The sequence below is a fragment of the Peromyscus eremicus genome, chromosome 10, assembly GCF_949786415.1.
Source record: "Peromyscus eremicus chromosome 10, PerEre_H2_v1, whole genome shotgun sequence".
NCBI lineage: Eukaryota > Metazoa > Chordata > Mammalia > Rodentia > Cricetidae > Peromyscus > Peromyscus eremicus.
Window position 1 is genome coordinate 33326453 of NC_081426.1, and position 12594 is coordinate 33339046.

Below are 12594 nucleotides of genomic sequence, written 5' to 3' on the forward strand. Positions count from 1 at the left end.
CATAAGGAATTTGGATATGACTTTATACTTCAGTTTCAAGATAAAGTTGAGTTTCTCCAAATTTTACTGATAACTCCTTAAAAGTTCTAGAGGGCTAGAACTGTGACTCAGTAGTAGAAAGCTTCTTCCAGGCCCTAGTTTGATCCCTGGCACCACCCACCCAAACAAACAAACAAACAAATGAACAAATAAACACATTCACTGACCATAGTGACACGTGTCTATATGCTTGTAATCTTAGCACTCATGATGTGGAGGCAGGGGGATTAGGAGATCAAGGCCAGCCTGGGCTACATGACCCTATCTCAAATAAACAAACGTTAAAAATGATAGATATGTTGTTAAAAGACAGAAAAAAAATGAGCTAAGAGTTTAGATTTCTGTGTACATGAGGCAGTTGTACATACGAGTGTGCACATGTATGTGCAAGTTTGCTCACACAGGTGCATTTGGAAGCCAGGGGCTGGCGTTCAGAGGTCTTTCCTCTGTCCATTTTGCATCTTTTTTTTTTTTTGGTTTGTTTGTTTATTTATTTATTTATTTATTTATTTATTTATTTATTTATTTATTTATTTATGTATGTATACAGTGTTCTGTCTGCATGTATGCCTGCATGCCAGAAGAGGGTGCCAGATCTCATTACAGATGGTTGTGAGCCACCATGTGGTTGATGGGAATTGAACTCAGGACCTCTGTAAGAACAGCCTGTGCTCTTAACCTCTGAGCCATTTCTCCAGCCCCCTCCATCATATTTTTTTTTTTTTTCGAGACAGGGTTTCTCTGTGTAGTTTTGTGCCTTTCCTGGAACTCACTTGGTAGTCCAGGCTGGCCTCGAACTCACAGAGATCCACTTGGCTCTGCCTCCCGAGTGCTGGGATTAAAGGCGTGCGCCGCCGCCGCCCGGCTTCCATCATATTTTTTTGAGACAGCGGTTCCCACTGAACCTGAAGCTAGCTGTTCTGGCTACGCTGGCTGGCCAGTGAGCACCAGGAATCTTCGGCTTCCTGTCCTTCAGCGCTGAGCTGAGGTACAGTATAACCATTTATAGATCTCACCATTTATGATCTCATCAGTTAATTTTTTTGTGATAGGAGCCATTTAAATATACTTATTTATCCCTAGTACAATGTAATCTAACTCATTTATCCCCAGTATGATGTAATCTAACCACAGCGTTTATGTTGAACACTAGATCTCTAGACTTGTTCTCCTTCATATCTGATTGTTTTTGTGTTTTGATTACGTTTACCTAGTTCTTTTGCCCCTCCAACCCCCAGACAATGGGAACCTGTTTCCCCTCTCTATCTCTTCTGTTTCTTTGACCACTCCCTTCTTTTTAAGGAGCTACATATGGGTGATGTTGTGCAGCAGACTTTCTCAGTAGTTTGGACTTTCTCCTCTGTGAGACTCATTACAGTTAGCGGAAGTCCTCCAGATTCACCTATGCAGTGTTAAGTGGCAGGGTCTCTTTAGAATAATATTGCACTCTAGGTATTATTCTAATTTTACATCTGTTGCTGTGACAAAATATTAAGCATCTTAGAGAACAAAGGGTTCACTTTAGTTCACAATTCTAGGTTACCATCCCATGATAGCAGGGAAGCCAGGGTGGCAAAATTCAAAACAGCTGGTCCCATCTCATCCATATTTGTGAACAGAGAGAAGTGAATGCCTGCATGCTCACTCGCATGCTTGCCTGCATGCTCACTTGCATGCTTGCTTGCTTCTTTGTGTTCAACTTGATTTCTCTTCACGCTTACACAGCTTAGGACCTACTACTACCTAGGGAACGGTGTCATACAAACTGGGCTCGGTCTTTTTACATCAATTAACTTAAGACAGTTCCCCACAGAAATGCCTATAGGCCAAGTCTGTGGGTTCTCCCTTTTCCCCATAGTCTGTTGGCCACCTGGCTACAAGGAAAAGGAGCAGAGGTGGTGGGCAGACCTTGGCTGGCTGTATGACAGAAATAACCTTCCAGGAGTCAGCTTCAGTGAGACAGCTCAACTTTATTCCAGAGTGAGGGGATCTCTAGGAGGGGACAGCATCTAGGACATCACCTAATAGGTGCTCGTAGTATGCTTTATTTGCATGTGGACCCACAGATGGGAGCACAATACCTAATTATCATATGCGCAGCAGAGGGAGAGCATTTGCAGGGAACTGTGGCAAAGGTCACACTTAAGTCGGGCATACGAGCTCAGGAACAGCTTCCAACTAAGATCAGGCAGAGAGGAGAAAGCCCTTGCTAGGGAAGGGAGACTTCCACAGACTTCCACCAAGCTCAGTGTACACAATCCCCCATGAGATCGTCTTCTCAGGTGATTCTAAGTTATTTCAAGTTGATGTATTACAAAGTGAACTGCAACATGTATATATATGTCTTGATAATTTTTTTTTTTTACTGATGAACAACTGTGGCTTCCATATCCTGGCTATTGAGACTAGATGAACATGGAGTGCAGAAATATTTATGAGGTGGTGATGTCATCTCCATGGTTGAATCTGAATCTACTTTTCATTTCTTTAGAAGTCTCTATACTGTTTTCCATGACTATGGCAGCCTACCTTCCCATCAACCACACAGAAGGAGCAATGTTTATTATCTGTTGTCCTTTTGATAATAGTCTTCCTAAGGAGTATGGAGTGGCATTCACAGTGGTTTGATGTATATTTCCCCAATACCAGCAGTATTGAGTACCTTTCATACACCCATGACCACTCGTGTGTCTTCATTTGAGAATCATCTCTCCTAGATCTTTTGCCCATTTTTCACTTTGTTTATTGTTTACATTGCTGAGTTGTAAGGAATTTTTATAATCTTAGATATTAACTATTAGATATTAATAATTATATATTAACTCCATATCAGAAATATGTTTTTAGAATATTTTTTCAGTCCATAGGAAACCCACTTTGAATTCATTTTTGTGTGTAGTAATCTAGTATATTCCTATATTGCTCTAATATAAAAAAAATAGCCAGATATACATTATTATATAAGCATAGGCTAATTGTTGTTCTATAAGCATGGAATAATTTGATAGACTTCTGTAAGGTGCTCTCATTATTTAGCATACTATTATAGTTCTAGGAGCAGGGGTACAACCTCTCAAAATCCTATTAAATAACCACATGATTCCACAGCATGGGAACATTCCAGTTAATTTAACCAGTCTTTTATTGTTGTTTGTTTGGTTTTTGAGACAGGGTCTCTTTACATAGCCCTAGCTGTCTTGGAACTCCTAATGTAGACCAGGCTGGCCTTGAACTCATACAGATCAATCTGCCTCTGCTTCCTGAGCGCTGAGATTAAAGCACACCCTCCATGTCCTTAATCTTTTCTTAATAGATTTTATTTATGTATTCCCATAGACAGACAACACTTTCATGAATACCTGTGATGACCAGTCTTCGTCGTCAACCTGATTGGATTTAGAATTACCTGGGAGACACATCTCCAAGTATTTCCGTGAAGCTGTTTCCAGAGAGGTTTGGCACAGGAGAGAAGGCCCACCCTAAATGTGTGGAGAATCATCTTATGGGCTAGAGGCCGGGAATGAATGAAGGGAAAAAGAGAGAAAGCCAGAGGAGCACTGTCTTTACGTCTCTTCACTTCCTGAGTGGACACAGCATCACCAGTCATCTCATGTCCCCAGCCCCTGTGCCTTCTCTGCCGCGATGAACTTTACTCTTTGAGCTGCAAACCCAGACCTTTCTTCTGGAAGTTGCTTTTTGTCACATACGTGCTCTCCATGATGAGGAAAGTAACCTCATCATGGAGAGTAACCTCATCATGAAAGTTACATCATGAAAGTAACCTCAGGCTTCTCTCTCTGGGTGACTCTTACCCTGTGACTTAGCTTTTATGGGGCTTGTTTCACTGGGGTTCTTTACAGAAGCTACCTGTGTCTGTGGTACGTTTGTGCCTCATGGATTCCCCACAGTCCATTCTTGGTCTTCCGGCTTTGCTTATTGTCTCGTAGGGTGAATTTTAAACGTTTGCTTCACCAAATGTTTCTTTGTTTGCTTTGGCTTTTCGAGTTTCCTGTCTTGCTTGAAAAGCCTCCCCAGCACACACACATCACTGATACAAATGCCAGAGGCATTTTCCAGGAACATAGCATTTTCTCAGGTTTCTTTTTCACCTGCCATCCATTTTCTCTTCCGCCGTCTCCTCCTCTTCTGGTTCTGTGGATCGAATCCAGGGTTTTAGTGCTGTTACTCAGTTATACCCCCATTTCCTATTGCTATACTTTTATCATTGTAAATGTAGTTATCACAATGCTCTTTTTATATCGATGAAAGGAAAGCTGTCTTCTTGTCCCCATCTTTGGTAGTCAGTTGTAGTGGCACATACCTTTATTCCCAGCACTTGGGAGGCAGAAGCAGGTGGATCTCTGTGAGTTCAAGGCCAGCCTGGTTTATATAGTGAGTTTCCGGACAACTAGAGCTACATAGTGAGGCCATATTTGCCCCACCCCTCTAAAATGTTCTAATACAGCATTGACCTACAACCCATTTGCCAACAGCCTCTCTTATACCACCATTTTCTTAGAGATTCCTTGACATTTATTCTTTATAGGAAACATATCTCTCAAGACAGGGCCCACTGCTTATCTGATCTGGCATTTTCTTTAATTACTGCTGTGTCATCTTTAACGTGACTTTCAATTTTTAACAGGGTTGAAAAAGCCACCAAGAGCACTGCTGAAGATGGGTAGGTTGGTCTAGTGGTTGCCACAAGTGTCAGGCCAAGAGAGCTGCTAGGCAGCAGAGAATCCATTTGTCAAGAAAACTACAAGGTGTGACATGCCCAACCCCAATCCTTTCATCTCTCAGCAACCCTGTGCTTAGATGCCAGAGCTGCTTGCAGACTCTCCCTTCTGGGAATAAATCCCACATCCATCCTCAGCAATGTTTGTGGTGCTGCCCTTCATAGACCTCACTTTGGAAACATGTGGCTACTTCTCCTCTCTGCTGCTGAAGCCTAGCCTGAGAAAACATCACCTGTTAGTTTATTCAAGGTGGCCTAAGTGACTTCTTTTCACTGTCATCTGGGAAAAGCTGATGTCTGATTGTGTCTGCATCTCTCCAGGAGTCTCTCACCCTATTCAAATCAAGTTCAGAGTCTTCACAGTGCCTGCCAAATTCCGTGTGATCTGGTTCATGTCACCTCTCTGATCTTTTACTCTCCTACCCACTATTCCATCATTCAATAAACATTTATAGAGAGCCTACTGTGTGCCACGGCCCCATTAAGACACTTGGACTACTTTGGTAGATAAAAAAATCAATCATCATTATCCTCCTCAAACTTGTGTTCTGCACAGGAAAGCCAGGGAATATACAATAGACAAATAGTTAACAGTGTTGGAAGTTGGGGACCACTGCCCCTTGCTGCCTGGAATTCAGAGACTTCTCTTGTACTAGACTTTCAGTGCTGAAACCGGGAACATCTTAGGCAAGCAGGGATAAGTCAGTCATCCTAAAAAAAAGATGTATGTGTCACTGAGAAAGAAAAAGGAGAGAAGAGAAAGGGGCTGTGCAGACTATATGCAAATGTGTGTGTGTGCGCGCGTGCGTGTGCATGTGTGTGTGTGTGAGAGAGAGAGACAGAGAGAGACAGAGAGAGACAGAGAGAGACAGAGAGAGCTAGAGATACAGACAGAGCGTTTTAGACTGTCGAGAGGAGGCTCTTGTCCTGTTCTTTTTTTTTTGTTTGTTTGTTTTTTGTTTTTTGTTTTTTTGAGACAGGGTTTCTCTGTGTAGCTTTGCGCCTTTCCTGGAACTCGCTTTGGAGACCAGGCTGGCCTCGAACTCACAGAAATTCGCCTGCCTCTGCCTCCTGAGTACTGGGATTAAAGGTGTGCACCACCACGCCCGGCTTCTTGTCCTGTTCATTAGGTTGTGTGTAAGCTTGTTTAGTGTGTATCTGCCTTAGGTTATTACAACCTTCACTTTATCTTTTGTCTCTGACCGAACTGCTCTTGCTCTTAGAATCCACATGTCTGATATCTGCTCTATCTTCAGGTCTCTAGAAATGTCCCTGCTGTAGCTGGCTGTGGCTTGAGTATGACTTGCAGTGGCTGTGTGTTGGAATTTAATTGAATACTTGTGAGGTATTAAGTCACTGGACACTTTTGTGTGGTGTTTAACAGTGGCAGTCTGGGAGGTGATTAGAATCAGATGAGGTCATTAGTTAGGGTGTCCTGATGGCTGTTCTTCACTTGTCAACTTGCCAACATCTGGAATTAACTAAAAGCCATGTGGCTGGGTACACCTGTGGGGGAGTTTTTTCCTAAAACAAATCACTTGTGGTGGGAAAAGCCACTTTTAATCTGGATCTTTTGGGGTAGGAAGATCCACCTTTAACCTGGGCCACACCTTCTGCTGCCATCCTTTGTAAAGAACATGGAAGGAGGAAGTTTGTTTTCTTTTCCTGCTTACTCTCACTCTCGCTAGCAAGTCCATTCCTTTACTAGCACTACAGCATACTTTTTCAGGATTCTGGTGTGTACTCAAGACCAGCTGAGATATCCAGCCTGAAACAACTAGGGTTTCTCTTCATAGATAGCCATTGTTGCACTAGCTGGACCACAGCCTATAAGGTAGTCTAATAAATCTCCTTTCTATCTATAGGTAGATTCACTCTATCAGTTCTGGTCCTCTACAGCAGTGGTTTTCAACCTATGTGTTGTGACTGTTTTAGGGTGTCGAATGATCCTTTCACTGGAGTCTCATAGCAGATATCCTGCATATCAGATATGTACACTATGGTTCATAACAGTAGCAAAACTGAAGTTATGGAGGAATAACGAAATAATTTTATGGTTGGGGTCACCACATTATGAGGAACTGTATTAAAGGATTGAAGTATTAGAAAGGTTGAGAACCACCGCTCTAGAGAACCCTAACTAATACAGGTGTGCCACCATGACTGCATCCTGGTGGCTTCATAAGAGGGAAGAAATCAAAAGGTGAGCCCTCTCAAGATGCCTGATTCTGTCACATCACTTGTCATTTACTCTACTTTTCTACTTTGAGTTCAGAGCTCTCCCACTGTCTTTATTTATGTAGCTAAAAATTCATCAATTTGTTAAGAGAAACAACTGTTGGTTTTATTGATTCTTCTGTTGTTTTCCTAGTTTCTATTTCTGATCAAGTCTTCTGTTGTCTTTGGTTTAGTTTGTCCTCTTCCTAGGTCCTTGAGTTGTTTAGTTGTTGATTTTTTTTCTTAATGCTGGTATTTCTCCTTATATATTTCCTTCTTAATAATTACTACTTTTGGCACAGCCTATAATTTGAGTGTGTGAATCTTTGTTCTTATCTGCTTTCAGATTAGTTTTCCAATTCTCTTATGACTCACTTCTTCTTTGACTCATGCCTAAGCCATTAGGCCCACATAGGTGTCTAGTAGAGGAAGGGGTCAGGGAAATATGCTGTATGCACACAGTGAGATTCTTTTCAGTCACAAGGAAAATGAGCTCTTGTCATTTACAGGAAGATGGATGCGACTGGGGACGATCATATTAAGCAAATTAAGCCAGTCTCAGAGAGATAAAAGCCATTAAGTTCCATCTCATTTATGGATCCTAGATCTTAAATGGTAACATAAAATCACGTATTTGTACATTAATGAAAGTGGAAAAGAAAGTGTCTAGGACAAGAGTGCTAACTGGAGGCAGGAGAGTGGGAAAGGGAGGGTGGGGGAACACGGTTGGAGTGGGATGTACTCGTTACACAATACCTTTAAGAAAATACAAATAAATAAATTGAAAATGATGCAAACTTACCTTAAAAAGCAAGTTGCTTAATTGTCACACATCTGTAGATTCCCTTGTTTGTCTTCAGTGTTAATTTCTAGACTTGTTCCATTGCAGTCAGAGAGGAAATTCCATATGATTTTAACCTTAAATTTGTTTGAACTTGTTTTGTGGACTCAGGTGGGACCTAGCCTAGAGGACACTTCACATGTGCTTGGGTTGAGGGCACATGCTTTGCAGCTGTTTGATGGCATGTTCCTATGTGCCTGGTGGAAGTGCTTGGGCTTGGTGTTCAAGGGGGACATGGAGGCAGCTTGTCCTTTGGGGTGAGAGATTATTAAAAGAGTTATTAATTCAGTAGACAGATGGTAGCATACCGGCTCTGAGCAGAGTTCAGGCTCGTGAGGCAGTGGGGGCTTCCTTCTTAGAGGTCTCTGGGGGAAGGTTTTATGCCAGGTGGTTGATGAATAGTTCAGGCTGTCCCTGACTCCTGGAGACAATGGAGATGGCGGGGCTCTGGTTTATTTATTTGTTCATCTAGTTATGATGTCTGTTTTACTATTCTCATAAAAAGAGTGCTGACCTGTTTCCCTTTTCTTTTTGGTATTGTTATTAAAAAAAATTGATAGAGTCTATCTTGGTTCAGACTTACAGCTTTTGTGGACAAAGCTTCTATTTTTTCTTTCCACTTTAAATGTCTACATTTCTTCTTCTATTTGTTCTGTCTATGAAATTACAGTTTTCCACTCCATTAGTTTAACTGTGTTTGGGATACTCCTGTCCTGTGTCATCTGAGTCTATGGAATCGGGTGTGTTGTTTCTTCTTTTGTTCTGTTAGCAGTCTCTGTGTTTGGTTGCTCATTTATTTTGAAAGGATCACCAGCATTTAGGGTAATAAAACTCTATTGGCCTCATTATTTTTAAATTTATTTAATTCTGCTCCTCATGATTTCTTTCCTTTGAGCTTAATTTATGCTTTCTTTATAGCTTGTGGTAGAAAGTGTGATGCTTAATGGTAGGGTGCTCTTTGCTAATGTGAGCAGTTAAAGCTATAAATTTTTTCTTTTCTTTCTTTCTTTTTTTTTAAGTATGGGATGCTTCACAAATTTGCATATCATCCTTGTGTAGGGGATATTCACACTCATTCCACTTCTGGCCTCTGTGCTCCTAAAGTGAACACAGCTACTAATTCTTACATTATATCTTTAAGTAAAAGGTTGTCACATCCCTTAAATTTTGGAGTGTACCATTTGCTGTCACAGCGACATATTTTTAAGATTCTTTTTCTTGTGTGTGTGTGTTTGTTTTCCTTTGCCTATGAGTAATATAGAAATGTATTGCTTTAGTAAGAAACAGTTGAAGAATTTTCTAGATACATTGTTATTGGCTTCTAATTTAAGGTTTTTTGATCCCCTGAGAAAATAATTTGTGCTTTTTGAAGATTTTAAAATGTCCTGAGATTGTTTTAGGTCTCAGGAGATGATCTTTCTTGGAGACTGGTATGTGTGGAAAGGGAAAATATATGTACTCTGTGTCTGTTTCATGAATGAGTTGGTAGATGGTAATTAGACCTCACTGGTTGATCGTGATGGTAACAATTTCTATGTCCTTATTCATTTTCGTTTTCTCACCTTATTATCTTATGTTAAGATTTCCCACGGTCATTATGATCCTGTCTGTCTTTTCCTTTCGATGTTGTCAATTTCTCATTGGAAACGTCTGCTCACTTAAGCAGCATTCCGACTTTCTGTGGAATGTCTTCCCTCTGGGAATATTCAGTTTAGTTTTCTGTGTCTTCCCCACCTTGCATCTATCTCTTATGCTCTCTATTTTTTTTTTTTTTCTGGTTTGCAGTTTTTCTTTCCTAGTGGAAGCTTTCCCCCAAGTGTGTGGCCCTGCACAAAGAAAAGGCACTAGCAATAGTGGAGAGGGTGCCTGAGCTGGCCTACCCTGGTAATCAGATTGGTGACTACCCTAACTGTCATCATAGAGCTTCATCCAGTAACTGATGGAAGCAGATGCAGAAATCCACAACCAAGCACCAGGCTGAGCTCCAGGAGTCCAGTCGAAGAGAGGGAAGAGGGATTCTATGAACAAGGTGCATCAAGATCATGATGGGAAATCTACAGAGACGGCCAAGCCAAACTAGTGGGAACTCATGAACTTCAGACCAACAGCTGTGGAGCCTGCATGGGGGCTGGGCTAGGCCCTCTGTATAAGCGAGATAGTGTGTAGCTTGGTCTGTTTAAGGGACCCCTGGCAGTGGGATCAGGATCTATCCCTGGAGCATGAGCTGGCTTTTTGGAGCCCATTACCTATGGTGGGATACCTTGCACAGCCTTGATGCAGGGGAAGGGGCTTGGTCCCGCCTCAACTGAATGTACCAGGCTTTGTTGACTCCCCATGGGAGCCCTTACCTTTTTGGAGGAGGGGATGGGGGATGGGTTGGGGGGAGGGGAAGGCTGGAGGAAGTGGGAGGAACAATGAGAGGGGGATCTGTGGTTGGTATGTAAAATGCATAAAAAATTTCTTAAGGAAAAAAAATAGAAAAGGCCCGGGAAGGTGGACTGAGGTGTGTGCATGGGTGGGCTTTTCCTCTAGCCCCTGAGAGGCTCCCGCTGAACAGCTGTGTCAGCACTCAGAGCAGAATTCTGTTCTCTTGGTTCATGGTTGAAATTCTTTTCCTCTTCATGAGAACCTGGTGTTTACTAAGGGTTAGGGCCCCTTAAGCAGGGAGAACTTCCCCTAAGCCTCGTTGTCCAGCACTCATAGTTGCCATTGAACCTTAGAGGCCTGATTTCAATCGTTCCCTGCATCTGTTTTCTCTCAATGGCCACCACAGCTAGGCTGGTTTAGTTAACCCCTGTTTCTGTTCAAGGAAGTATTGGTTATAATGGGTTCTTACGATTGTAGATCAAATCTTTATACCCTCACCCTTTTACCTGCATTTAATGCTGAGTCACTATATCAAACTCCCCAGTCCTTCCAGAGTATTTATTATCTTGGAAGTCAGCTTGTATTTTTCTTGCATTAACTGCTTTTAGGCATGTGTTTCTCAACATGCGGATCATGACCCCTTTGGGATCGATGACTCTTTTACAGGGGTTACCTAAGACCATCAAAAAACACAGATATTTACATTCTGATTCATAATGGTAGAAAATTACAGTTATGAAGTAACCACAAAAATAATTTAAATGGTTGGGTATCACTCCAACATGAGGAATTGTATTAAAGGGTCGCAGCATTAAGAAAGTTGAGAACCACTGTTCTAGGCTAACACTGATAACTCCAGCTGCCCAGTTCAGGCAACCCCACACTCAACAAGGCTACATGTCTTACCTTTCAGGCCTGGAGTGTTTTCTCTGAGTTGTTTGTGCCCTTTGTGTGCATGTGTCATGTTGTTTAATTGCCTTTTGGCTTTGCCTGACTTTTGCAAACATTTGCAGTTTGGATATAATGAATCTATCAATCTTTCCCTTTCTGATTTATGTTTTCATCTTGCTTAAGAGCACCTTCTCTATCCCAAAGTCATAAAAATTATTAGATGAGAGTACAGGACTCAATTCTGACTTTGCTTGCAGCTATTTGATTTATACAGAACATATTTTGTTATGACTTGAAGGAGAGAAATAATTACAGGTTTTTTTTTTTCTTTTTCTATCCAGAGAGCCAGTTTTCTTAGAAATATTTAATGAATCACCGGTCCCTTCCCTGAGGATGCTGCCTCTATTGTCTTCATCTAACCCTTCAACATGTGGTCACTCTTTGACTCCCCACAGCCCAGGATAGTGCCTGTAGGACACAAGATCCCCATGTGGACTAGGCAGTTCCCAATGCTGTCTTCTAGGGGCACTCTTCAAGTCTCTAACCATCTCTGCAAAGTCTTCCCTGGCCACACCTCCCCATGAATCCGCTCCCTCCAACCTGTGTAGTGACAGACAAGGAAGGAACTTATAAGTCTATTATTCTGTCTTGCATGAATTTGTTAACTTGTATACTTCTTCATAAAAGATATTGTTGTAGAAATATAGCTGGTATAGGGGGGAGCAAACATGGGAATATTTAATGTGTACATCTGGATATACTTGAAGCTATGCATACATTTCTGAAACCATGACCACAATACAGGTAGTAATCATATCAATACCTCCCAAACTTCCCCACCCCCTCCTTTTGTGGTAAGAATATTTAACATGAGACCCACTCTTAATCTGATTTTAGGTGTGTAATACATTACTGTTGACCAGAGGCATGGTGTTGTAAAGCACATCTTTATAGTTATTCAACTAGTACAACCGAAGCTTGGTGTATATTAACGTGGATACTGCCCATCCATTTCATGCCATGTTTCCACCTTTGGCCACATTTCTTTATCATGGCCATAGAGTACTTTCTTGTGAAGATTGATGACCCTTCCTTGTGACATGTGTTTTTTTATCCAGTGATGAATGTTTAGGCTGATCTTATTTTTGAAATTTTGGCTGTTGTGAAAAATTCTACAGCAAATGTAGACATGCAGACGGCTCTTGAGATTCCTCCGCAGTACTTCCAGATAGGCACACAGGAGTTGGCCTGCTGCCTCTAATGGCATTTCTTCTTTCATTTTTGAAGAGACTCTACTGTCTTCTAAGTGATTGTACCATTCGATGCTCCTCTCAGCAGGCCAAGTTCCAAGCTGACCCACCTCCCTTGCTAATTCTTGTGCTTTTGTTTTTTCCTTTTTGCCTAATTTGACAACAATTGGCCTGCTCTGAGCTGTGAGTCACATGGCTTGTGTCCCCTTCCTCTTTATCCCTAGAATCTAGCATAGTATTCATATGCCAAT